The sequence below is a fragment of the Vicia villosa genome, linkage group LG5 (genome assembly GCF_029867415.1).
Source record: "Vicia villosa cultivar HV-30 ecotype Madison, WI linkage group LG5, Vvil1.0, whole genome shotgun sequence".
NCBI lineage: Eukaryota > Viridiplantae > Streptophyta > Magnoliopsida > Fabales > Fabaceae > Vicia > Vicia villosa.
This window is the reverse complement of record NC_081184.1, coordinates 54,627,965-54,653,859: the sequence shown is the minus strand read 5'-3', so window position 1 is coordinate 54,653,859 and position 25,895 is coordinate 54,627,965.

Genomic DNA, 25,895 nt, shown 5'->3' with positions numbered 1-25,895 from the left:
AATGAAGAAGGAGATTGCTGAATTTGTGTATTCTTGTTTGACTTGCCAGAAGTCAAAGATTGAGCATCAGAAACCATCTGGGTTTATGCAACCGATGTTTATTCCTGAGTGGAAGTGGGATAGTATATCAATGGATTTTGTTTCGGGTTTGCCGCGAACTGTCAGAAATTGTGAAGCTATCTGGGTCGTGGTAGACAGGTTGACGAAGTCTGCACATTTTATACCGGTGAGAATGGATTATCCGATGGAGAAGCTAGCTCAGTTGTATATTGAGAAGATAGTTAGTCTACATGGTATTCCTTCAAGTATCGTGTCAGACAGAGATCCGAGGTTTACATCTAAGTTCTGGGAAGGTTTGCAGAAAGCTTTGGGTACTAAGCTGAGATTTAGTTCTGCTTATCATCCGCAGACTGATGGACAGACTGAGAGGACGATTCAGTCGTTAGAAGATTTGTTACGTGCTTGTGTGTTAGAAAAAGGAGGTACTTGGGATAGTTATCTGCCTTTGATTGAGTTTACCTACAACAACAATTTTCATTCGAGTATCGGTATGGCCTCGTCTGAGGCTTTGTATGGTAGGAGATGTAGGACGCCGTTGTGTTAGTACGAATCTGGTGAGAGTGTTGTGATTGGTCCAGAAATTGTACAACAGACTACAGAGAAGATTAAAATGATTCAAGAGAAGATGAAAGCTTCTCAGAGTCGACAGAAGAGTTATCATGACAAGAGAAGGAAAACACTTGAGTTTCAAGAGGGAGATCATGTGTTTATGAGAGTTACTCCTATGACAGGGATTGGTCGGGCATTTAAGTCGAAGAAGTTGACTCCGCGTTTTATCGGACCATTCCAAATTTCTGAAAGAGTGGGAGAAGTGGCTTATCGTATCGCTTTACCGCCAATGCTTGCAAATTTACATGATGTATTTCATGTGTCTCAGTTGAGGAAATACATTTCAGATCCGTCCCATGTGATCCAAGTAGACGATATACAGGTGAAAGATAACTTGACGGTTGAGACTTTACCTGTGAGGATTGAGGATTGAAGGCTGAAGCAATTGCGTGGCAAGGAAATAGCTTTGGTCAGAGTGGCTTGGGGAGGACCTGCTGAGGGAAACGTTACCTGGGAGCTAGAGAGTCAGATGAAGGATTCTTATCCAGAGCTCTTTACCTAAGGTATGTTTTCGAGGACGAAAACTCATTTAGTGGGGGAGAGTTGTAACACCCGTATAATTTTAATATTAATTTAATTGGAATATTGAATTAATAATTAGAATTATTAGGGATTTTGTGAAAATAATGAATAAATAATGATTTATGGCATTTGGGCCATATGAGTAAATAGTAAAAGAAGGAGGGTGATTTTATAATCCTTTTACTAAATTATTATTATTTTCATAAAGCATTTGGGATTTGGGAAAGGAAGAAAGAACGTGAAAGAACAAAGGGTTGAGAACACGAAGAACGTGAAGGAGAACTGTAGAGGGAGAGACCAAGGATCAAGAACTCTTGTCTAAGGTAAGGGGAGACTCTCCATTTAATCCCTATTATCGTGTTATGGATAGTGATGTTGATTAGGAGTATTGTTTGGATAATTGATTCTATATTCTGAATTTTCTTCTGTGTTCATCAATGAATTTGGAATGTTAATCCCTAATAACTGACAGATTTAGGGTATGATGAACGAAATTGATTATGGGATCATATACTATGGTTATGGACGAATTCGTATGCTGTTTAGATGCAATTTTTCTGGTTTTTAGACTCAAATTCGTGGACTGGTATGAGTAAAAACGAATGGGTTTTGGATTGTTACAAATTCTGCAGGTTCTGGGCATTTTCTGGTGTTTCGCGTATGAAACAGTGCCATACGCGTATGGAATGAGGTCATACGCGTATGGGGGACACTCCCAATGGGCTATACGCGTATGATACGCAGTTGCCTTGTCCCAAATACCACGTACTGGTGTTTTGCGTATGGGAGCGTATGAGGATGCTCATACGCGTATGGAAGTTTTGAAAGAGGAAAATTATTCTGGTGATACGCGTATGGCAAGGTTGATACGCGTATGAGTTGGTTTCTAGGCCATTTTGAGTTCTGGTGAAATGCGTATGATACGCGTATGGGACATAGTGGTACGCGTATGGGTGCGTATGGGCATCATGATACGCGTATGGACGCTGTGTGTGCAAATTTCTGTTTTTGTGATTCTTCTGGAAAGTTCAATGATGTGTAACTTTCGATTTGTATGCCTGTTTTGTATACTATTTGGTACTGTGTAAACCTTGTGATGTGATTCTATGGTTTACTGATGTTTTAATTGTATTGAATGATGTGATGTATATATGAACATGCTTAGTATTGATGATGATGATGAAATGAGTATAGATGATGCTACTCATAGAATGGTAATGATGAAAGTATGTTATATATATGTTGCATGCATTCATAAACATGGGCTGAATCCTATATGATGAGAGGATTCAGCGAGGGGCAGAATTCCCATTGTGTGGAATTTGTGCTAGCAGGGCCGTATCTGGATGATGATAGATCGGTCGGTGGATGATTTCCACTGGTGATGATTGGTACCACATGCATAGTGTCAGTTTCATACATGTGCATGATTTGTTTATAGCATGATGATATATATTACGTGTTAACTGTCTGTTTATCTGTGGATATATGAATGGTGATATGTCTGAATATGAAACAATTGGGTGAATGATATAACTATGATATGTTATTATTTATGATGTGATAACATTGGTTAACTGTGATGAGACTCACCCTTACTTGTTGTCATTTTCAGATTGAGGATAGCGGCGCGACTTGGTGAGGATTAGCTCATAAGTCGGTTTTTAGTTATAGTGTCGGTGTCATGCTCTGGTAGATGTAACACTGGGAACACGTTTGTTTTGAGTTGGTTATAACTCTAATTGGTTTTGTTGATTTAGTCGGATACATTAATGATGAATGTTGACTCTGTGTTTTTAATTCCGCTGTGTAAAACATGATTTTATTTAATGAGTTATAATTTTCAGTTGTTTCAGTGAATGCATGATATGTACCAACGCGTGTTTTATTATTTATGAAATTGTGATGCCTCTCTACATGTTACTCTGATTTAATAACTGTTATTTGCCGCGGGTTATTAGAGGGGTGTTACATTTTCTGCATAATTACCATTTCCAACTTTTGTAAATACTCCATGGAATCACGCCTTTAGCTGATTTCCATCCTATTAAATAAATTTGAGCCTTGTGCCCATTTGTTTGCAATCTCTAATTTCTTTTAGCTTGCAAAATGACGTTTTAAATGAATTTACTTCACTTTTTCAAAATAAAAGCAAAACTTTCCTTTGAGTTGTGAACAACAGAAGGAACATCAATAGCTATCTCCATAGGACGAATCAAAGATTATGATAGGAAAAGCTCTTCTATCCCCAGTGAAGAAGGTCTTTTATCCCCAGTGACGAAGATTTTCCATCTCCATTGAAGAGGTTCTTCCATCTCGATAAGAAAAGATGCTTATCTTCCCCAGAGAAGTTGAAAGCATGCAACACCATTCATCACCCGTGTTATCTACACCGTGTTGAAGAACATTTGCCAAGTATCTGGTTGTATTGCGACGTCGGTCCCTCTCCAGTATACATTTCCTCGTCTGTCAGTATCGTTAGCATGCGTGCAACATTCATGACATTCATCATTCATACATATTTGCATCATTTATGCATTCTTGCATTTTTCAATGTTTGCTTCGAAATCACTTGTTTAGGATATATCTATCTCAAAAAAAAAAAAGAAAAAAAAAGGAAAAAAGAAAGAAAAGAAACAGATATGGGCGTGTCATCTCTCCAAGTAGGTTGTCACCCATAAGCAGAAATAACATCTTCTTTCTCCAGTTCCCCACTGAGATCATTCCTCGTGGAAGAAGGTTGCTTCAGTTTCTCCTCTCCAAAACAAAGGAGAAAATCCCCAGTTGAGTTATTTCCTCATGGGTACAAAGTCTTGTTTGACTGTCTCTTTCCAATTCATTCTTGGATAGAACCTTGTCTTTACCAGATTCAAATTCCGACTCGATCTCTTGTCCCCAGCGGAGTCGGTTCTTGATATCCCCTCGGTAGAGATATCCTTGCATCATTCGCAATTTTGGTATCTTAGGTCCAAAATTCGCGTCTTCTGATATTTAAGTCTCTTCCACCCTATCAAAACGAAGATTTTCAATCTTCATGTCTCAGGTTGAAGAAACTTAAATAGGGGAATCTGTCATACCCCAATTTTTGACCTAAGATACCACCTTATATCATAGCATATGCATCATTTGCATCTCTAACAAATTGCATAGCTTGTGTTTGTTACTTGTGACTCAGCAGGGTTTAATCAAGAAATCACTCATCAGTACAAGCAACAATCAATTAGGGTTTTGTTCCCCCCACATCTCAAAGGAACTATCTTCATCAACAATCAACATTTGGTCCTCAGAGATTCATTTCAACAAGCTCAAAGGCCCTGAATTAACCAGAATAGGGTTTTAACTGAAGATAGCATACTCCTGACTTTTGCTCAGGGTTTGACCTAATGACTTGGGACATGACCTCAAGACCCCAAGTGCATCATTTTGACCTAATCTACTGACTCAAGACATCTCCTACACAAGGATTGATCAACAGTGAGTTTTCAAATCATCAGATTAGGGTTTTGAACTATCAGGGACTGAAATCAGGGATCACATTTGGGAAACCCTAAAAATCCCCAGGAAGTCAATCAAAGGTTTCAATCATCTTCAAATAATCCCTATGACAACATCCAATGGAAATTGTGTCTCAATTCAAGATCCACAGTCATCAATTTCATCAGGTCGACAATTAGGGTTTTTGACCTAAATCACCTGAACAACTGACTTTTTAATCAGAACATGGTGCCACAACTTAAACCATGGCTCAAGGTCTTCCAATAACTCAATGTGATCCTTTCATACCATTCATTTGGTGAGGATAGCCTGGTTCATTTGAAATCTCCAGAAATGCGATTCGTTTGAAAAAGTCAACTGTACAAGATCACCATTGACTTTTGGGGAATTTTGGTCAACCTTGACTTTTGAAGTTTTGAATCATCAATATATGATATATGAAGTCATTTGATCAAGAAAATCAATCAAGAATCAAAAAGTCAAAAGTTTGACTTTCCATACTTAGAAAAATTCTAAGTGTTTTTCAATGATTTTTTCCAAACTTTGGAAGGGAATTTCTCAAAATTTCACCTACAAACTGAAAAAAACTTCCCACATGAAAGTTGTAGATTTTGATCCAATAAACAACTTTGTCACATATGATGATTTTCCAAAAGATCAACCATTTAAGAGATATGGAGCTTCAAAGTTGGCATCTTTTGAAAATTTCACTTAAAATCTCATTTTCTTCAAAGTTCATGGATCTTTTTCACCCATTTCCTTAAAAGTCTTGAAGAAACTTTCAACTAGGGTTTTGAAGTACATAACATGAGCTTTCCAAAATGTCCAAGAGCATGAAAAAATATGGAGTGTAGCTATGGTTTTGAATTTTGACATTAGAGGTCATTATGCATGAAATTACAAGCCATTTTCACTAAGTTCATACACTATATGGCCTATAATACAAGTGATGACACACCAATGCAATAATTGGAAGATATTTTTCTGGTTTGAGATCACAATGGAGTGGAATAAGAAGCTTGGCAAAATAACCATGGTTAAGTCACTTTTAACCATATGCATTAAATGTGAAAGATTCCATTTTATCTCTTAAGCCAAATCATCACTCTTTGATCCACTTGCAAGGGCTTTGTATTCAGAAAGCTTGGCCTATAAATAGAGGTCATTTCACTCTCCAAATCACACCAAAACCTCCCAAATTATAGGCTTTCTCTTTCTTTCTTAAGTTGCAAGTTTCATGAGTTTCAAAGAGGTAGAAATCTCAACCTCCAAACCCTTGAAGTTCTGGCCAAAGTAATGATTCTAACATCTCATAAACATCATATGTGATGTGTTTGATCCACTCACACACCCCAAATCACCCCAAAACTCAGAATCATCATCTCACCTCCATGTTTGCATAAAGTGAACCTTAACATGCCAATTTTCACATCAAGCCATATCTGCCTAAACTATCACTTCTAACACCCTCCATATACTTCATATGAATGATCCAAACACTCACATATGACCTGTAACATCATAATCTTCAAATTCGATTCACACTCCAAAGGCTCTGCAGATCGGGTTCCATAGCTTAGCACAGGTGAATTCAAATTGCTCCAAGCATCCAGACACCTTCCATAATCATCATTGAAGCTATTTAGATTGATACAAAGCACCTGTAACACCTCCAGATCAAAATTCGATTCTCAGTTTGGCCGTTTTTGAGGTAAGTACACTTGAACTTCAAACTCTATGAATCATGCATCATAAATGAAATATTGCTTTGCCATCTTGTTTCTGCACTATCACTGATCAATAACCCTCAATCAATTTCATAATTCATCAATCATACACAGTTTCAGATTGAATCATAGAATTAGGGTTCTTCGTGTTCATCAGAAAATTGATAGCCTTAGAGTGAAAATAAATGAAATTAAAGGTCACCATCATGTTCCTTATGAAAAAACGAGTGAGATGGACCCTTTACTTGATCAATTTCATTCAGTTTCGAAGATTTTCAAATTCTTGTTGAGGGTTTGTTCTTGGCGCCAGATTTTGTTCAAAGGTATTTTTGAAATTGATTGAAAATATATTTAATTGGGCGCGTGTTACTTACAAGCCACAAGCGTGGCTCAGTTGGTTGTTGTTTTGGCTGGTGAGAGTGAGGGCGTGAGTTCAAGTCCTTGTCGAGACAAAACCTAATTTTTTAACACTATTTTTCTTATTTTTCTTCACAACTTCATCAATTAATTTAACCAATCAAATTAACTCATTTTTTATTCATTTTTTACACACTTCTTATTTTATATATGTATTTTATGAATATCAAAAAAAATCACAAAAATATATTTATTTAATACATTTTTAATTAGGTTTAAAATGACATATTTTTAAGTGTTTTTAAATACTTTAAATATTGCTTTTTTATTTTGATTTTTCAAACTTAATCATTTGTAAATATTTTGTGATCAAACCCGAATCATCTAGGTATTAATTAAGTATAATCTTTGTGTTTATCTTAATTAATTTGATTTCTTTCAAAATTTCAAACCGTTTCCAAGCAAACGATCACCGTTTTTCAAAATGATAAACCATTTCTTTTTGAGTTTTTCTTTTTCAAAAGAAACTATTGATTAAATCTTTTTGGGTTGATCAATTGATTTCAAAAATACCATGGGCCTCCATGTAGGTATAAGTCCCAAGCCCCTTTTTGTACATACTCTTTCCTTTTGCTTTGTACAATTTTTCTTTAAACAGAAAACTTCTTTCAAAACAAACTTTCAAACAGTTTTTCAAACCTCGCGCTGTTAATAAAACAATCAACCATGTTTTATAAAATAAAACATGGGCCTCCACATAGGTATAAGTCCCATTCCTTTACATGAAATTAGGTATTTCATTGTACATACACCTTTTTGTACATACCTCGATCAATTTGATTTTTTAACATTGAATAACAAATCAAAAATGAAGGTTTTCTTTAAATCTTCCCAAAAATACCATGGGCCTCCATGTAGGTATAAGTCCCAAGCTCTTTGTGAATATTTTGTTTACATAGCTTTGAATAAACTCAAGTGGGCCTCTCCCCGAGTATAAGTCCTGAGCCCCGTGTATACAAATGGATCATGCTCACAGGTATATTTCCTTCATAAACTCCATTATATACACACACCTTGTCATATATATGTAATTGTTCATACTTGTTCATGTTTGTCCATGTTTGTTCATACTTGTTCATGTATTTGTGTTATATATACTTGTTCAACTTAGTACAACACTAGGTTCCCCATAGCCTCCTATTGGGCTTCGTGCAAAGAATCTCCCTAGTTTAGGTTAGGACATAGAGTATGGTTTCCCGGTGAAATCGCTCTAAGAGCTCAAACCAACTATACCACGCCTCCTCTTGGGCTTTGTACAAACGACTTGTCCCTCCCATAGCCTCCTCTTGGGCTTACAATGCAAGGACCCTGGATTTTCCCTCCCATAGCCTCCTCTTGGGCTTACAATGCAAGGACCCTCGAATAGCCTCCTCTTGGGCTTCGTACAAGGACCCACGGGCTTCTTATAAGCATCCCCAATATCCAAATCAAATACCCTAGTAGATTAGACATTTTTCATCTCTATGATAGGAGTATCTCTTCTATATCATCACAAACAATCAATCAATCAAATTTCTTTTGCCACAATACTGGCTAATCAATCAAACCGTTTTGCCACCATACTGGCTGATTAATAAAAGTTTTTGTCACAAGGCTGACTTCATTGAAACTTTTGCCACAAGGCTGGCTGATTAATCAAAACTTTTTGTCACAAGGCTGACTTCATTGAAAGTTTTTGCCACAAGGCTGGTTAAACAAAAAAACATCTTTATCATTCTAAGCACCATAAGTGGCACAACCCGGGGCTTATAATGAAAAGATTTCAAACAAAAATTAAACAGATGTATGTGATGATATAGATTAGATACATCGAACATTAAGATGACATTTGTCTCTTATCCTTTGCTTCCACTAGCATAAGTGGGAACTACGATTGCTCTGACTTTCTCAACATCCCTTTGAGAATACGTAGGCACAAGGTCGTATCCTTGGCGAGCAAAACTTCTCCCTCAAACCATTCAAACCTTAGCACCCGTAGACCCCGAGCTACAGATGCTCTGATTCCCTCTAAGGGATATGTATGCAGAGGATCGCGATGATGTTTGCAAGCATAATCAAACAAACACCTTAGGTCCCACCTATTTCACAAGAACCTCTCAATAACATGGAATGAAAAACATAGCAAAGAAACCTATAGAGTACTATAGATACGTTGGGTGCTAATACCTTCCCTTCGTATAACCAACCCTCTTACCCAAGATCTCTCCCCCACTTTTAAGGTTATTGCAGATTTTTTCCTTTTCCTACTTTGGAAACAATAAAAAGTTTGGTCGGAACAAAGAAAAATCATTTTTTGAGCACTCGAGCCCAAAGAAGGCATCAGGTGTCTCATCCCGAAAAAAGATAACGATTTTTCCCCGCGACACTAACCAATTTCAGGAAGTCTAGGAGTGGCCTTGGATCTGCTGGGTGTGATTTTTGTGGTAGTGTTTATGAAACTACTCTGCATGCTCTTAGAGACTGCACGAGATGCAGGCATATTTGGGTGAGCATCGTTCCCCACGAACTAAGGGCAGATTTTTTTACAAGTAATGCAAGCGATTGGATACACATTAACCTCAACTATCGGAATCGGAGAAGTAAAGGATGGTCTGATCTCTGGATTATGACGTGCCATACAATATGGTATTGGAGAAATATGGAAATGCATAACGTAACCTATGAAAGACCCGAGAATCCTATTGGCCAGATTCTTCAAAGGAAGCAGTAGTATGAAAGTGCACTAAGAATCTCAAGGAAGTGTCATGGAGAGGGTGGGTGTAGCATGCTCGTGGGATGGAAAAGACCAACTGCTGACATGTGTAAATTGAATACGGATGGAGCAAGTAAAAAGGATCAGAGGCTGGATGTGGTGGAATTGTGAGGGATAGTAATGGAACTTGGATAGGAAGCTTTTCCAAATATTTGGGTCGGTGCAGTGCAATTGTTGCTGAATTTTGGGGAGTTCTTGAAGGGTTGAAATATACTATAGCTCTGGGAATTAGTAGGGTGGAGGTAAATGTGGATGTGGTTGCCGTTGTTCAAGCCATAGAAGATGGTGTTACCGGCCTTGTGGATTGCGTGGCCATTCTCAAGCAAATTAAGGAGATTCTAAAATTATATGAGTTAGTTGTGATCTTTTATGCACCTCGCACGACGAATATGTGCGCAGACGCGCTTGCTAACAGGGGTTGTTTGGATAAGTTTGATACTGTCCATACTACTGCCCCCGATTTTCTCTGGCCTCTTTTAGATGCAGATTTGTTAGGGATTAGTAGTTTCTTTGTTAATCCGGTGTAGTCTTTTTTCTTTTCGGGCTTAGGCCCTCCTTTGTACCAAAAAAAATAAAAATAAATGATTTTATATATATCAAGATCATATCATGGCTCAAAGTTAAGTGTAAAAATGAAAAAAAAAACTACTGTCTGTATTGGAAATTGACGCTCCCGGCAAAGGAAGGTGTAGCTGGCCGGTCGGAATCAATCTCACAGTGTGAATCACGTACGGTCGGCCGAGGTGGAGGTTGTGGTGGTGAATCAAAATTGCACGGAGAGGTGGCTCATCCGGCAGTCGGAGCTGGCGTTTTGAGGCTCGGACGTTGCTGCCGCGTGGATCGGCCGACATGGTGTTCGTCGGAATTAATGGGGCTGCAGATCGGTGATGATGATGATGACGCTGTTCACGGCGGAGTATGTCGGTGTTCTTTGCGGCACGGCGAAAATCCTTTTTCTCTGTTTCCCTGCAGAACAACAGCAAAACCTGTACAAATTATGTTGTGTTATTTTTGTATCATGGTTAATGGAGATTATATGGATTGTTTTTGGTTGATGGATTCTGAATAGAAACTCATGGAATCTTATGAATGGAGATAGTAGTGATGGTTTTCTCAGGATGGCTACGGATTATTTGTGGAGAAAATAGATGGTTGGAGATGGTTTTATGAGTTAGTGGGGCTGGAAAATATTTACATGTATGGAATTGTGAAAAATGGTGGAAGTTGTTACTCGTGTATGAGTGTGTAAAACAAGGGTTAGAGAATTGTGTCCATTGTTAGTTATGGAATTGGAGAGTGTCTCTGCTGTAACGTAAATTGTACGCGAGAGAGGATTATGATGGTTAGTTTTTTTTTTGTCCCAGTCCTCCTTCAATGCTGAGTGATATTGTTGGTTTATAGGGTGAACAAATGCCCATTCAATCCGAGGAAACAAACCGAATTATGGCCATAACTTTTGAAGATTATTTCCTCTCAATTTTGAAAACTTTCCTAAACTATGAGACCAAGTTTTAATGGTGATTAAGGCAAAAAAAAAAAGAGCTTGATTGGGCTTCTAGAAACCTCTCAAAATGGACACGTTTTTGTGAATAAAATATAAATAAAGTGAGATTTTTTTTTAATAAATAATAAAAAAACGAAAATTAAAATTAAAAAAAACTTATTATTATTATTTTTGTGATTTTTTTTAATATAAATGAAAAAAAATTAAAACTTTAGTTAGAAATAAAATAAAAGAAGAAAGTGTTAGAAGTGGGAATTGAACCCGAGACTTTGTACTGTGCTATATTATTTGTTCGAAATAAAAAGCCAATTGAAAATGTATGAAGTATCGGCCAGCATTTTGCTATTTAAAATATAAATAATTTAAGAGTAAACTATTATATTTAAAAAAAACTTTAAATCGAATATTTATAAAATTCAGGATGTCAATGTAAATGAACCCAATATTTTATAAACATTCAATTTTGAAAATAATTTCGAATTTTTGAAAAGTGTGGGCAAATTTTGGGGTATGACAGGAATCTTTGGCTGAGCATGCCTGAGATGACACTGAGAGGTAATAAAGGCCTTGAGACTCACATCCGACGTCAATCGTCCGTCCCGGATTCCGATCCTGCAGGGTAACATTACTATTAGTGAAAGTGACAATACAATCAAGAGACCGGTTTAAACGACTGACTGAAAGTAAATTAAATGGACAATTAGGTACATAAAGAACAGAAGTAACAGAGAGAGAAGGTAGAATTTGAGCAGTACCAATCCCTTCAGATCGGGTTTGAGAACCATTAGCAGAAGTTATAGTAGGTAAGAAACCCGAGGTAGAGAGGGAAGTGAAAAGATTTTTATTACCAGTAACATGATCAGACGCACCAGAATCAAGGACCTAGGATCCAAGAGAAGATGATTGAGAAAGGCAAACAGATGAATTACCAATGTGTGCAATCGAAGCAGTATAATCTGAGTTCTGATAATTTTGATACCACTTGAGAAAATCATCGTAGTTTGGCGTAAAGTTCTGAGGAGTAGCCATGAGTATCAGATCTGGAACAGTTGCACGGTGGCAAGTGGGGCGATGGTAAAACCGTCGGGATCGACCGAATCGGTGGAGACGTTTCTGCCGGTAAGGTTAGTTAGCCGGAAGGTTGCCGGAAACAATAGCAGCAACAATGAAAGGCGGCGACGACCGGAGAAATGTATGGAAGGCAAACCGGAGTTATGACACGTTTTGTCAAAAAAATTTCTCACCGGACGACAGTGGGTCAACCGGGTAAAGCACGGTAAAGATTGTCTCTCAGTAGGCTCTAGATACCATGTTGAAATACGAGAGACTAAGAGACATTTGAATAAACCGTGTGTTTTTGTAAAGCACTACGGAGACTTTATTATATATAGAGAGATTACAACTAATTATATGATATAGTCGATGTGGGACTATTCTATATACAAATATTATTAACATTGTATATTTACAAATATCAACATATTATGTTAAGAAGTGTGGTTAGGCCTAACTCAACTCTACAAAACCGGCTTGAAGGGTGAAGATTGCCCCCACTTTATAAGGACATGTTCAGGCCATATATTGTCCGATGTGGGACTCTTAACACACCCCCTCACGCCCAAGACTAGACAATTGGAGTGTGGAAATAAACGGTGGGTGGACCGATAGCAGAAACCATAGAAGGTGGCCCACTGGATCTTAAACCAAGGCTCTTGATACCATGTTAAGAAATATGGATGGGCCTAACTCAACCCTACAAAACCGGCTTGTAGGGTGAGGATTGCCACCACTTTATAAGGATATGTTCAGGCCATATATTGTCCGATGTGGGACTCTTAACAATACTCATTTTGAATTTTGCTTGCATAGATTTAGTAAACTCTTTTGCAAGAGAGATATTAGAAGTTCCAAATATAATGTCATCTACATATATTTGACAAATTAAAATATCATTTTTAAATGTCTTGCGAAATAAAGTTGTGTCCACTTTTCCTCTAGTAAAATCTTTATCTAGAAGAAATGAACTTAATCGTTCATACCAAGCTCTGGGAGCTTGTTTCAGACCATATAAATATTTCTTAAATTTAAAATCATGTTCTGAACATAAACTTCTTCGTGTATGTAGCCATTTAAAAATGCACTTTTAACATCCATTTGATATAAGGTAATGTCATATTGAGCAGCAAAGGCAATTAATAATCTAATAGATTCTAACATGGCGACTGGGGAAAAGGTTTCATTATAGTCAATACCTTCTTGCTGACTATAACCTTGTGCAACCAGTTGTGCTTTGTTTCTAACGACTTCTCCTAGCTCATTCAATTTATTTCTGAATACCCATTTTGTTCCAATGATATTGAATCCATTAGGTCTTGGATATAGATCCCATACATCATTTCTGGTAAAATGATTCAGTTCTTCTTGCATAGCAATAATCCAATCAGTATCTCGAAGAGCTTCATCTATTGAGATTGGTTCCACCATAGAAACTAATCCCGTAACACCCTTCTAATACCCCGCATAAATATTAAACAATAATCAGAGTAAAACATGAAAAGGGCATTACAACTTCCATTAATATAACAATTACTCATGTCATGCCATAAAAGAGAACGTTAAACCCAAATATTATTCAGATCATCATGTTAACACAGCGGAAATATATTTAACATCTGAACAATGCGTCATCCAAAGTCATAGACTTAAAACACCACCATAATAAAACACTGAAATAAAAAGAGTTCAACAAGTAACTCTAAACAACGTCCCCAGTGTTACACAACCAGAGCATGACATAGACCCAACTGACTCTAACGAACTACTTGACGAGCTAATCCTCACCAAGTACAAGAGCTACTCCTCAATCTGAAAAATAACAACAGTAAGGGTGAGTCTCATTCACATTTAACTAATGTTATAAGATATAGATAATTAAATATCAAATCAAATGCCATTCACCCAATCACAGTTACGATCAGATTCAAAACCACACAATCAGTAAGCAAACAACCAATCACCACATATTATAACATTGGACAATCTTCCATTCATGTTATAATAGCACAAGTAGCCTAATGCAATGCAACTACATGCATGAGGTACCAAAATCTGGGATAACCCAACTCACCGACCCACCATCGTCAAGGATACGGTAACACCCACTCACTAGTTCCACACAATGGAAATTAGCTACCACTGATCCACCATCGTCAAGGACCAGCCACATAATGATTTATGAATGCATGTATCAACCATACATGCTCATCACCCACATAAATCAGCCAAATGTCATAATCATCAATTACAATAATCAATAGCCACACACAATCATGATATTCCTCAACCATAGTAAAAAATGTATTTTATACCAACAATACATGTATAACAAACACCGGTTACAACCACAACATCATATAGGTAAAACATTCATTATTGTACCTGTAAGCATAAACCACTACAGCCAATTAAAATCGAGTGTTTTAAAATAATTTCAAGTCACAACTCAAAACACCATTTTATTATATAGATTATTTGATTAGTTTCACTATGCTCGAAACGGCACCAAAATCCGGCTTATGGTTTAAAAGTTACACCTCTCTAAACTTTTCAAAATGGACTGTCACCAACAGCCAACAGCACGCGGCGCCACACACAGTCGCAGTGCGGAACGAATAGGAATCACGCCTTCGCGGCGATAACAGAGGTTCGCGGCGCGGGACGAGAAGGAACTACGCCTTTGCGGCACAAACGAAGGTTCGCGGCGCGTACTGAACACAACAAAACTTCTTGGCTTTCTGCCAAGCAGTTCGCGGCGCCAACCCCTGGACGCGGCGCGAACTGGCGATTTCCAGAACTCCGAATCGCAGAAAACAGCCTGCGATTTTTCCCTTCCTTCGCCAAATCATTACCAAACCAATTCCATCTCAACCAGATTTCGCATATAGTAAAACAAACACATATTATAACACATTTATAATACATTTCAACCATCCAATTAACATCATACATGATCAATACAATCATTATCAATCAATTCCCCCAAAACCTAACATTTCTACAACCTAAGCATAACTTTATTGGTACGAATAACATGATCAATTCTATCATACTACCTATAATCCCATAATAGAAGATAAACGAAAGAGTCCCCCCTTACTTGAAGGTTGATTCTTCGCTCTTCCTCTTGTCTAATACTGTAACCTTCTCTGCTCCTCTTCTCTTTTCACGTCCAGACTCTTTTCCAAATACTTTAACCTTCTCTATTCCCCAACTCCTTCTATTTTATTAAAAATAAAATAAAATAATTTTAATTAATAATAGGGCCTACCAATGCACCCTTCTCCTTTACTAATCACGACTCGAGCCCATCTGATTAATTCTTCATAGTCCTCAATAATTCCAAATAATTCCCCCATAATTCAATTAAATTAATTTAAATTAAATTATGAAAAATATGGGGTGTTACAACTCTCCCCCACTAAAAGAGTTTTCGTCCTCGAAAACATACCTTAGGCAAATAATTCCGGGTAGGAATCCTTCATTTGACTTTCCAGTTCCCAAGTCACATTCCCACCTGCTAGTCCTCCCCAAGCTACTCTGACCAGTGCTATCTCTTTTCCACGCAATTGTTTCAGCTTTCGATCTTCAATCCTCATAGGCAAAGCTTCAACTGTCATGTTATCCTTCACATGTACATCATCTATCTGGATCACATGAGATGGATCCGCAATGTATTTCCTCAACTGCGACACGTGGAATACATCATGCAAATTTGCAAGCCTTGGTGGCAACGCAATACGATAAGCCACCTCTCCAATCCTTTCTGTAATCTGATACGGACCAATGAAATGCGGAGTCAACTTCCTTGATTTCAATGCTCTACCAACACCGATCGTAGGAGTCACCCTCAAGAACACATGACTTCCTTCTTGAAATTCAAGTGTCCTTCCTCTCTTATCATGGTAGCCTTTCTGGAGACTCTGAGAAGCCCTCATCTTCTCTTGAATCAATTTAATCTTCTCCATAGTCTCTTGTACAATTTCTAGTCCAATCACCGTACTCTCACCCGATTCATACCAACACAATGGTGTTCTACATCTCCTACCATACAAAGCTTCAAATGGAGCCATACCAATGCTCGAATGAAAACTATTGTTGTAGGTAAATTCATTCAACGGCAAGTAACTATCCCATGCACCACCTTTTTCCAATACACAAGCACGTAACAAATCTTCCAATGACTAAATTGTCCTCTCAATCTGACCATCAGTCTGCGGATGATAAGTATAACTCAACCTCAATTTAGTACCTAAAGCCTTCTGCAAAACTTCCCAGAATCGAGATATAAACCTTGATCTCTATCTGATACGATACTCGAAGGAATACCATGCAGACTTACTATCTTCTCAATATACAATTGAGTTAATCTCTCCATCGGATAATCCATTCTCATCGGTATAAAGTGAGCAGACTTCGTCAATCTCTCCACAATAACCCAAATAGCTTCACAATTCTTCATCGTCCTCAGCAAACCAGAAACAAAATCCATAGAAATATTATCCCACTTCCATTCAGGAATAAATAACGGTTGCATAGCTCCATACGGCTTCTGATGTTCAATCTTCGACTTCTGGCAAGTCAAACAAGCATAAACGAATTCAGCTATTTCCTTTTTCATTCTAGGCCTCCAGAACAGCTTCTTTAAGTCATGATACATCTTGGTAGCACCAGGATGAATACTCAATCCAATACGATGTCCCTCCTCAAGAATGCTTCTTCTTAATTCGGCAGCATCCGGAACACAAGCACGATTGCCAAACCTCATTATACCATTCTCGTCGATTCTGAACTCACCTCCTTTATCTTGGTTAATCAGAGTCAACTTATCAACCAACTCTACATTAGTCTTCTAACCCTCTCGAATTTCCTCAAGAATACCACTAGTCAGCTTCAGCATACCCAATTTAACACTGATAGGAGTGTCTTCGCATACTAAACTCAAATATCTGAATTGTTCAATTAAGTCCAATTCCTTCACCATCAACATAGACATATGCAAGGACTTCTTACTCAAAGCATCAACAACAACATTTGCTTTACCCGAATGGTAATTCAGTCCAAAATCATAATCCTTGAGAAATTCTAACCATCTTCTTTGTCTCATATTTAGCTCTTTTTTATCAAAGAGATACTTCAGACTCTTGTGATCACTAAATACTTCAAACCTTGAACCATATAGATAATGCCTCCACAGCTTCAACATAAATACAACTGCTTCCAACTCTAAATCGTGAGTCGGATAATTCTTCTCATGCACTTTGAGTTGTCTCGACGCATAAGCGACTACCTATTGATTCTGCATTAGCACACCTCCTAATCCCATCAATGAAGCATCACAATACACAACAAAAGATTCTGCCGGATTCGGAAAAATCAAGATCGGCTCACTAGTCAGCCTCCTCTTCAGCTCTTGGAATCCTTCTTCACATTTCGAATCCCAGATGAACGCTTGACCTTCCTAGTCAACTTAGTTAACGGCAACGCTAACCTTGAAAAACCTTCAATGAACTTCCTGTAATAACCCGCAAGACCAAGAAAACTACGGATTTCGGAAACTGACTTCGGAGTTTCCCACTGAGACACAGCTTCTACCTTTGTTGGGTCAACGGAAATAACATCCTTAGAAATTACATTCCCAAGAAAGCTTACTTCACTTAACCAGAACTCACACTTTGACAGTTTCGCAAAAAGTTTCTTTTCCTTCAATAGTTCCAATACCACTCTAAGATGATCTGCATGCTCTTCTTCATTCTTAGAATATATTAAAATATCATCGATAAATACTACTACGAACTTGTCGAGATAGGGATGAAAAATGCTATTCATATACTCCATAAAAACACCAGGTGCATTAGTAATTCCAAACGGCATCACAATATATTCATAATGACCATACCTCGTTCTAAATGCAGTCTTCTGAATATCGTCAGTCTTCACGCGAATCTGATGATATCCCGACCTCAAGTCAATCTTACTGAACACGCACGCCCCAACCAGTTGATCCATTAGATCATCGATCCTCGGCAACGGATACCGATTTTTGATAGTAACTTTATTCAATTGTCTATAATCCACACATAACCTCATCGAGCCTTCTTTCTTCTTTACTAGTAATACCGGTGCACCCCACGGTGAAACACTAGGACGAATAAATTCTTTCTCAAGTAACTCTTCCAATTGACTCTTCAATTCAGTCAATTCAGATGCCGACATACGATACAATGCCATCGACACAGGATTAGTCCCAGGAATTAACTCAATAGCAAATTCCACTTCTCTCTCAGGTGGTAACTCTCTAACATCTTCTGGAAAGACTTCGGAAAAGTCGCATACTACCAGTAATTCACTTATCACTGCCTTCCCTTTCACTTCCATGGATGCAATCAACATAAACACGGTAGCCCCGTCCTTGAATGCTTCCTTTATCTGTCTAGCGGTCATCGCCAAACTTTATACACTTTCATCTTCAGGAAAAATAACCGTCTTCGAGAAACAATTGATATGAACCCGACTGAATTGTAACCAATTCATTCCCAGAATAACATCGAGTTGCTCCAACGGAAGGCACACTAAATCCATTCTGAACTCTCTACCAAAAATATCAATTAGTCACTGAACTCGACGTAGGAGTGTCAATGATCATACTTCCATTAATATCACATATTTCCAAGTTCAGGCGTTTAGCACAATCCAATGAAATAAACGAGTGAGTTGCTCCAGTATCTATTATTGCAATTAAAGGAGTGCCATGGATAAAACACGTACCTTTAATCAACCGATCCTCTGGAGTAGTCTCGGAACCAGATAAGGCAAACACCTTACCACCAGCTTGATTCTTTCTTGGCTTAGGACACTTAGGACTAATATGGCCCTCTTCTCCGCACTTGAAACAAGTCACAGTGTTTCCTTTGCACTAAATAGCAATGTGGCCTGCCTTTCCACACCTATAGCACTTCTTTTCTTCACTTTTGCACTCGTGAATGCGATGTCCAGGTTCTCCACACTTAAAGCACTTAATAGGGGCACTAGAGTCTCCCCCACTAGGCTTCTTCCAACCTCCAGCTTTCTAGTGACCTTTACCATATGGCTTACCACGATCCATATGATTTTTCCCTTTCCTGTCGACTAACTCGCGAGAGTGTGACGACTTCAGCTTAATATTGTCCTCTTCAAATATTCGGCTGCAGTCAACCAAATCAACAAACCTGCGAATCCGCTGATATCTGATACCCTGTTTAATCTCGTCACGAAGACCATTCTCAAACTTAACACACTTCAAGAACTCGCTAGCCTCATCATTGTTGTAGTGGACATAATACTTTGCCAACTCAACAAACTTGGACACATACTACGGCACAGTCATGTTACCTTGCGTCAGCTCCAGAAATTCAACCTCTTTCATGCCTCTAACATCCTCACGAAAGTACCTCCGCAAGAACTCTCTCTTGAACACAGCCCAAGTAATTGCAACACCAGTAGCTTGCAGTTCATCCCTACTAGCCATCCACCAATCATCAGCTTCTTCAAACAGCATGTGAGTACCATATCTCACCTTCAGATTTTCATCACAATCAATCACTCGGAAGATCCTTTCAATTTCCTTTAGCCACTTTTGAGCGCCTTTGGGATTGTGAGTGCCTTTGAACAACGGAGGGTTGTTCCTCTGAAAACTGTTCAGCTGCCTATCAGCACCAATTCCAGCCCCATTGGCATTCCTATCCAACACACCAGCAATCATACCCAGAGCCTCAGCAATCGCGTCGTCATTTCTTCCTCCTCTTCCGGCCATTGTTCTGCTAAGTATAAAACAATATTTATTAGAACAAGAAGTATCGATAGTGTCAACCTTACACTAATCGCATACGAGGGATTAACCGACACTAAGACTCTGACTCAAACGACCGACTATGCTCTGATACCACTATTGTAACACCTTTCTAATACCCCGCATAAATATTAAACAATAATCAGAGTAAAACATGAAAAGGGCATGACAACTTCCATTAATATAACAATTACTCATGTCATGCCATAAAAGAGAACTGTAAACCCAAATATTATTCAAATCATCATGTTAACACAGCGGAAATATATTTAACATCTGAACAATGCATCACCCAAAGTCATAGACTTAAAACACCACCATAATAAAACACTGAAATAAAAAGAGTTCAACAAGTAACTCTAAACAACGTCCCTAGTGTTACACAACCAGAGCATGACACAGGCCCAACTGACTGTAATGAACTACTTGACGAGCTAATCCTCACCAAGTACAAGAGCTACTCCTCAATCTGAAAAATAACAACAGTAAGGGTGAGTCTCATTCACATTTAACTATTGTTATAAGATATAGATAATAAAATATCAAATCACATGTCATTCACCCAATCGCATTTACAATCAGATTCAAAACCACACAATCAGTAAGCAAACAACCAATCAACACATATTATAACATTGGACAATCTTCCATTCATGTTATAATAGCACAAGTAGCCTAATGCAATGCAACTACATGCATGTAATACCAAAATCTGGGATAACCCAACTCACCGACCCACCATCGTCAAGGATACGGTAAGACCCACTCACTAGTTCCACACAATGGGAATTAGCTACCACTGATCCACCATCGTCAAGAACCAGCCACATAATGATTTATGAATGCATGTATCAACCATACATGCTCATCACTCACATAAATCAACAAAATATCATAATCATCAATTACAATAATCAATAGCGACACACAATCATGCTATTCCTCAACCATAGTAAAACACGTATTTTATACCAACAATACATGTATAACAAACACCGGTTACAACCACAACATCATATAGGTAAAACATTCATTATTGTACCTGTAAGCATAAACCACTACAGCCAATTAAAATCGAGTGTTTTAAAATAATTTCGAGTCACAACTCAAAACACCATTTTATTATGTAGATTATTTGATTAGCTTCACTATGCTCGAAACGGCACCAAAATCCGGCTTACGGTTTAAAAGTTACACCTCTCCAAACTTTTCAAAATGGCCTGTCACCAACAGCCAACAGCACGCGGCGCCACACACAGTCGCGGTGTGGAACGAATAGGAAGCACGCCTTCGCGGCGCAAATAGAGGTCTGCGGCGCGGGACGAGAAGGAACTACGCCTTTGCGGCGCAAACAAAGGTTTGCGGCGCGTACTGAACACAACAAAACTTCTTGGCTTTCTGCCAAGCATTTCGCGGCGCCAACCCCTGGACTCTGCGCGAACTGGCGATTTCCAGAACTCCGAATCGCAGAAAACAGCCTACGATTTTGCCCTTCCTTCACCAAATCATTACCAAACCAATTCCATCTCAACCAGATTTCGCATATAGTAAAACAAACACATATTATAACACATTTATAATACATTTCAACCATCCAATTAACATCATACATGATCAATACAATCATTATGAATCAATTCCCCCAAAACCTAACATTTCTACAACCTAAGCATAACTAAATTGGTACGAATAACAAGATCAATTCTATCATACTATCTATAATCCCATAATAGAAGATAAATGGAAGAGTCCCCCCTTACCTGAAGGTTGATTCTCCGCTCTTCCTCTTGTCGCACTTCTCTGCTCCTCTTCTCTTTTCACGTCCAGACTCTTTTCCAAATACTGTAACCTTTTCTATTCCATAACTCCTTCTATTTTATTAAAAATAAAATTATTTTAATTAATAATAGGGCCTACCAATGCACCCCCTCTCTTTTATTAATCACGACTCGAGCCCATCCGATTAATTCTTCATATCCTCAATAATTCCAAATAATTCCCCCATAATTCAATTAAATTAATTTAAATTAAATTATGAAAAATATGGGGTGTTACAGATCCAACTAGTGATTCTTCGTTGTTTTTTAGAAATGATCCGGTTCTTATGGGGTCTTCTTTCTTTCCAAGAATAACATCTTCTAGATGTGCTGATTTGAGTCTAGAAGATCTTTTATGTGAGTGTTCCTCAAAGTTTCTCAGGTTCTCCATAAATGTAGTAGTTTGAGGATCTTATGAATTGTCTTTTACTTCAGAGTCTTCAGTACTTGGTTGAATTTCCATATTTGTAAAATTTTCAACTTGCTTTGGCTTTTGATGGCCAAGCTTATCATCTAATCTAACATTGATTGATTCTTCAACAAACAGAGTTTCTGAATTGTATACTCTATAACCTTTTGAACGTTCAGAGTATCCAAGAAGAAAGCATTTTTGTGCCTTAGAATCAAACTTGTTTAGATGTTCTTTAGTATTCAAAATATAACAAGTACATACAAACTGATGGAAATATGAAATGTTGGATTTTCTGTTTTTCCACAATTCATAAGGAGTCTTTTCAAGATTAGGTCTTATAGATATTCTATTTTGAATATAACATGTTGTGTTTACTACTTCTGCCAAAAATGTTCAGCTGTAACACCCCATACATAACTGGCTAGTATATTATGCATGAAACGTTAAAATTGATATTGAGTACATACAACAGCTATAGTTATAGAAAGATCCCTATTGAGTACAACATGAAATTCTACTAGGAATAACAAAACATGTGTCTTCAATGGATCTGCACAGCAGAAAATGAGATCTGACGAGATCTCCGAGCCATCACCACTTCCAAGACATCAGTCCAATTCTGCTACTGATCAATCGCTACTAAACTACACCTGAAAGAAATATAAGTTTATTGGGGTGAGATTACTAAACCTCAGTGATTCCTCCTATCCTATGGGTCCACTCGGTTCTACAGGGTACATGCATCAACAAAACTGAATCCACCATTGATCTGGGGTTTATCCTCACATCCGGTACAAGTATGGAGCAAACACATGAATCGTCCACCATAGGAGTCATCGTATCACAAGTACACAGATAGTACAACAAACATGTATGCAGACCCATACCCATGTACGGGGAATCCAGAAGTGGTAACAACCAACTACCAAGGCTGCACACACACCCACGGTGAGTCACCAAGTACCTGTCGTCAAGAAGACTCGCACAAGACCATCACCGGATGAAGCGGGCAAATCCTACATGGAATCCTATCCGTGACGAGTTACAACGGTGACATTGCCTACACGGCGTCACGGCCCCGTCATCATCTACACGCAATATGGTTATCACAAGTGCGACACACCTAAATGACTGTACAAGCCCAATGGGGTAGGAGCCTAACGGTGTAGCCTACATGGCACCATTAGAGGTGAGTTATCTAAATGATATCGCCTAATTGGCATCACAACTCCACCATACCAAGCACGCCAGGTGTATTCTCCAGGTGAGACATGCCATAAAGACTCTCACAAGCACACTCGCAATGCTAGCTCAGATGTGTTAATCATACCAAGAACGCCAGGTGTATTCTCCAGGTGAGACACGCAATAAAATACTCTCACAGGCACACTCGCAATGGTATTATTGGAAACTAGTCCATACACAATGGTGTCTTACCACCTAGTATTGGCCCACTTCGATTCTAGCATACCACACGCATAACAAGCGTCAATCACACAATACAATCAATACCGATTGTTTAACCAAAACGACGGTGTCAAAAGGATTTTCATGTATAAAACATAATGGCATAACATTCTCAATTATGGATATCACATTCATAATAAGCAATAGATAATATATGCCACGCATAACATGAGAATTATTAATCAAGTAATAGAGGCATAAGTTCTCATACTAATTCAGTGGTTCACTAAGTGGGGTTCCACTATTAATAAATCAAGCATTCTGGTTTGGGGACCAATTTTATTAGAAAGTAAACGTCGCTAGATTTCCAACGATATAAAAATTGCGCGAAACGGACTTACGACGCAAAAGTTACGAATTTCTAAAGTTTGTTGATTTTTGCACTTTTGCCCAGGGTAACCGGTTACCCAGAAGCCAGTAACCGATTACCCTGAAGCAAAATCAATTTTCTGCATTTTAAGGGTTCTATATGAAGGATAGAAAAACACTTAGAAAGAGGGGGTTTGAATAAGTGTAGCTTTAAAAACTTGTAAGATAAAAACAATTTGCACAATGATTTTTATCCTGGTTCATTGTTAACTAAACTACTCCAGTCCACCCCCTTGGAGTGATTTACCTCACCTGAGGATTTAATCCACTAATCACACTTAATTACAATGGTTTTCCACTTAGAGACTCTCTAAGTCTTCTAGAGTATCCTAATCACAACCTGATCACTCTAGGAACAATCTGCTTAGACAACTTCTAAGACTTTCTAGAGTATACTGATCAACAACCTGACCACTCTAGTCCTTTACAAATTAATGTAAACAAATTCTAAGAGTATTACAATGCTTCTGAAAAGCTATAATCACAACTGTAATATTTCTCTTAAAGTTTAAGCTTAATCTCACTAATATATTACAACAGCAATGTAGTGAGCTTGATGATGAAGTTTGAGAGCTTTTTGATTTGAACAGCGTATGTGCAAGTTGGTTCAGAGATCGTAACATAGCTTCTCATCAGAACTTCATATATATAGGCACTTGAGAAGATGACCGTTGGGAGCATTTAATGCTTTGCGTAATCCGTACAGCACTGCATTTAATGTTTCACTCTTTTGTCAACTACCTTGAGCCTTGTTTCCGCTGTGTCTACTGACGTTGCCTTTAATAGCTTCTAACGTTCCTTTTGTCAGTCCGCGTAGCCTGCCATCTAGTACTTGCTTCTGATCTGATGTTTGTGTAAACAACGTTTGAATATCATTAGAGTCAAACAGCTTGGTGCAGAGCATCTTCTTGTCTTCTGACCTTGAAGTGCTTCTGAGCGTGATACCATGAGAACTTTAGTGCTTCTGCTTCTGAACTCAAGTTCTTTTGATGCTTCCATAGACCCATGTTCTGATTCTGCTTGACCATCTTCTGATGTCTTGCCAGACCATGTTCTGATGTTGCATGCTGAACCTTCTGAGTCAGTGCTTCTTGCGCTGATTTTGTGCATACTCTTTGTATAATTCCTGAAACGGAAATTGCATAGTATTAGAGTACCACATTATTTCATACAAAATTCATATCCTTGTTATCATCAAAACTAAGAATATTGATCCGAACAAATCTTGTTCTAACAATCTCCCCCTTTTGATGATGACAAAAACATACATAAATGATATGAATTTGCGATCAGAAAGGACAGACGGCTAAAGACAATTACACAGCTATAGCATAAGCATATAGACAATGTGTGAATATGTCTCCCCCTGAGATTAACATTCTCCCCCTGAGATAAATAATCTCCCCCTGAAATTAATACTAGAAGAATTTTATAAATAAAAGACTTCCCTGAGTATTTCAGTAGAGACGTTCACATATGCTTAGATCTTCAGAACATTCACAGCTTTTGATTCTTGCTTCCATAGGACAGCTTTAGAACTTGAATTTCCTAGATCTTCAGAGTATTCACAGCTTCTGATTCTTGCTTCCATAGGACAGCTTCAGAGCTTGAATTTCTTCTTGAATCATTGCATGCTAGATTGTATCAGAACATTGTTGAATGTACCAGAGCATCATCAGAGCATCTCTACATCGTGAAATGTTACAGAACAAAACTAAACGACAAAAGTCAGCATGAATGAATTAGAACATAGAATATGTTTCAGAACATATAATATGTATCAGGGCAAATAAACATAATGTTTCAGAGCATATTTTGTAACTAAGAACATGCATCAGAACATATAAGGAATAAGAATGA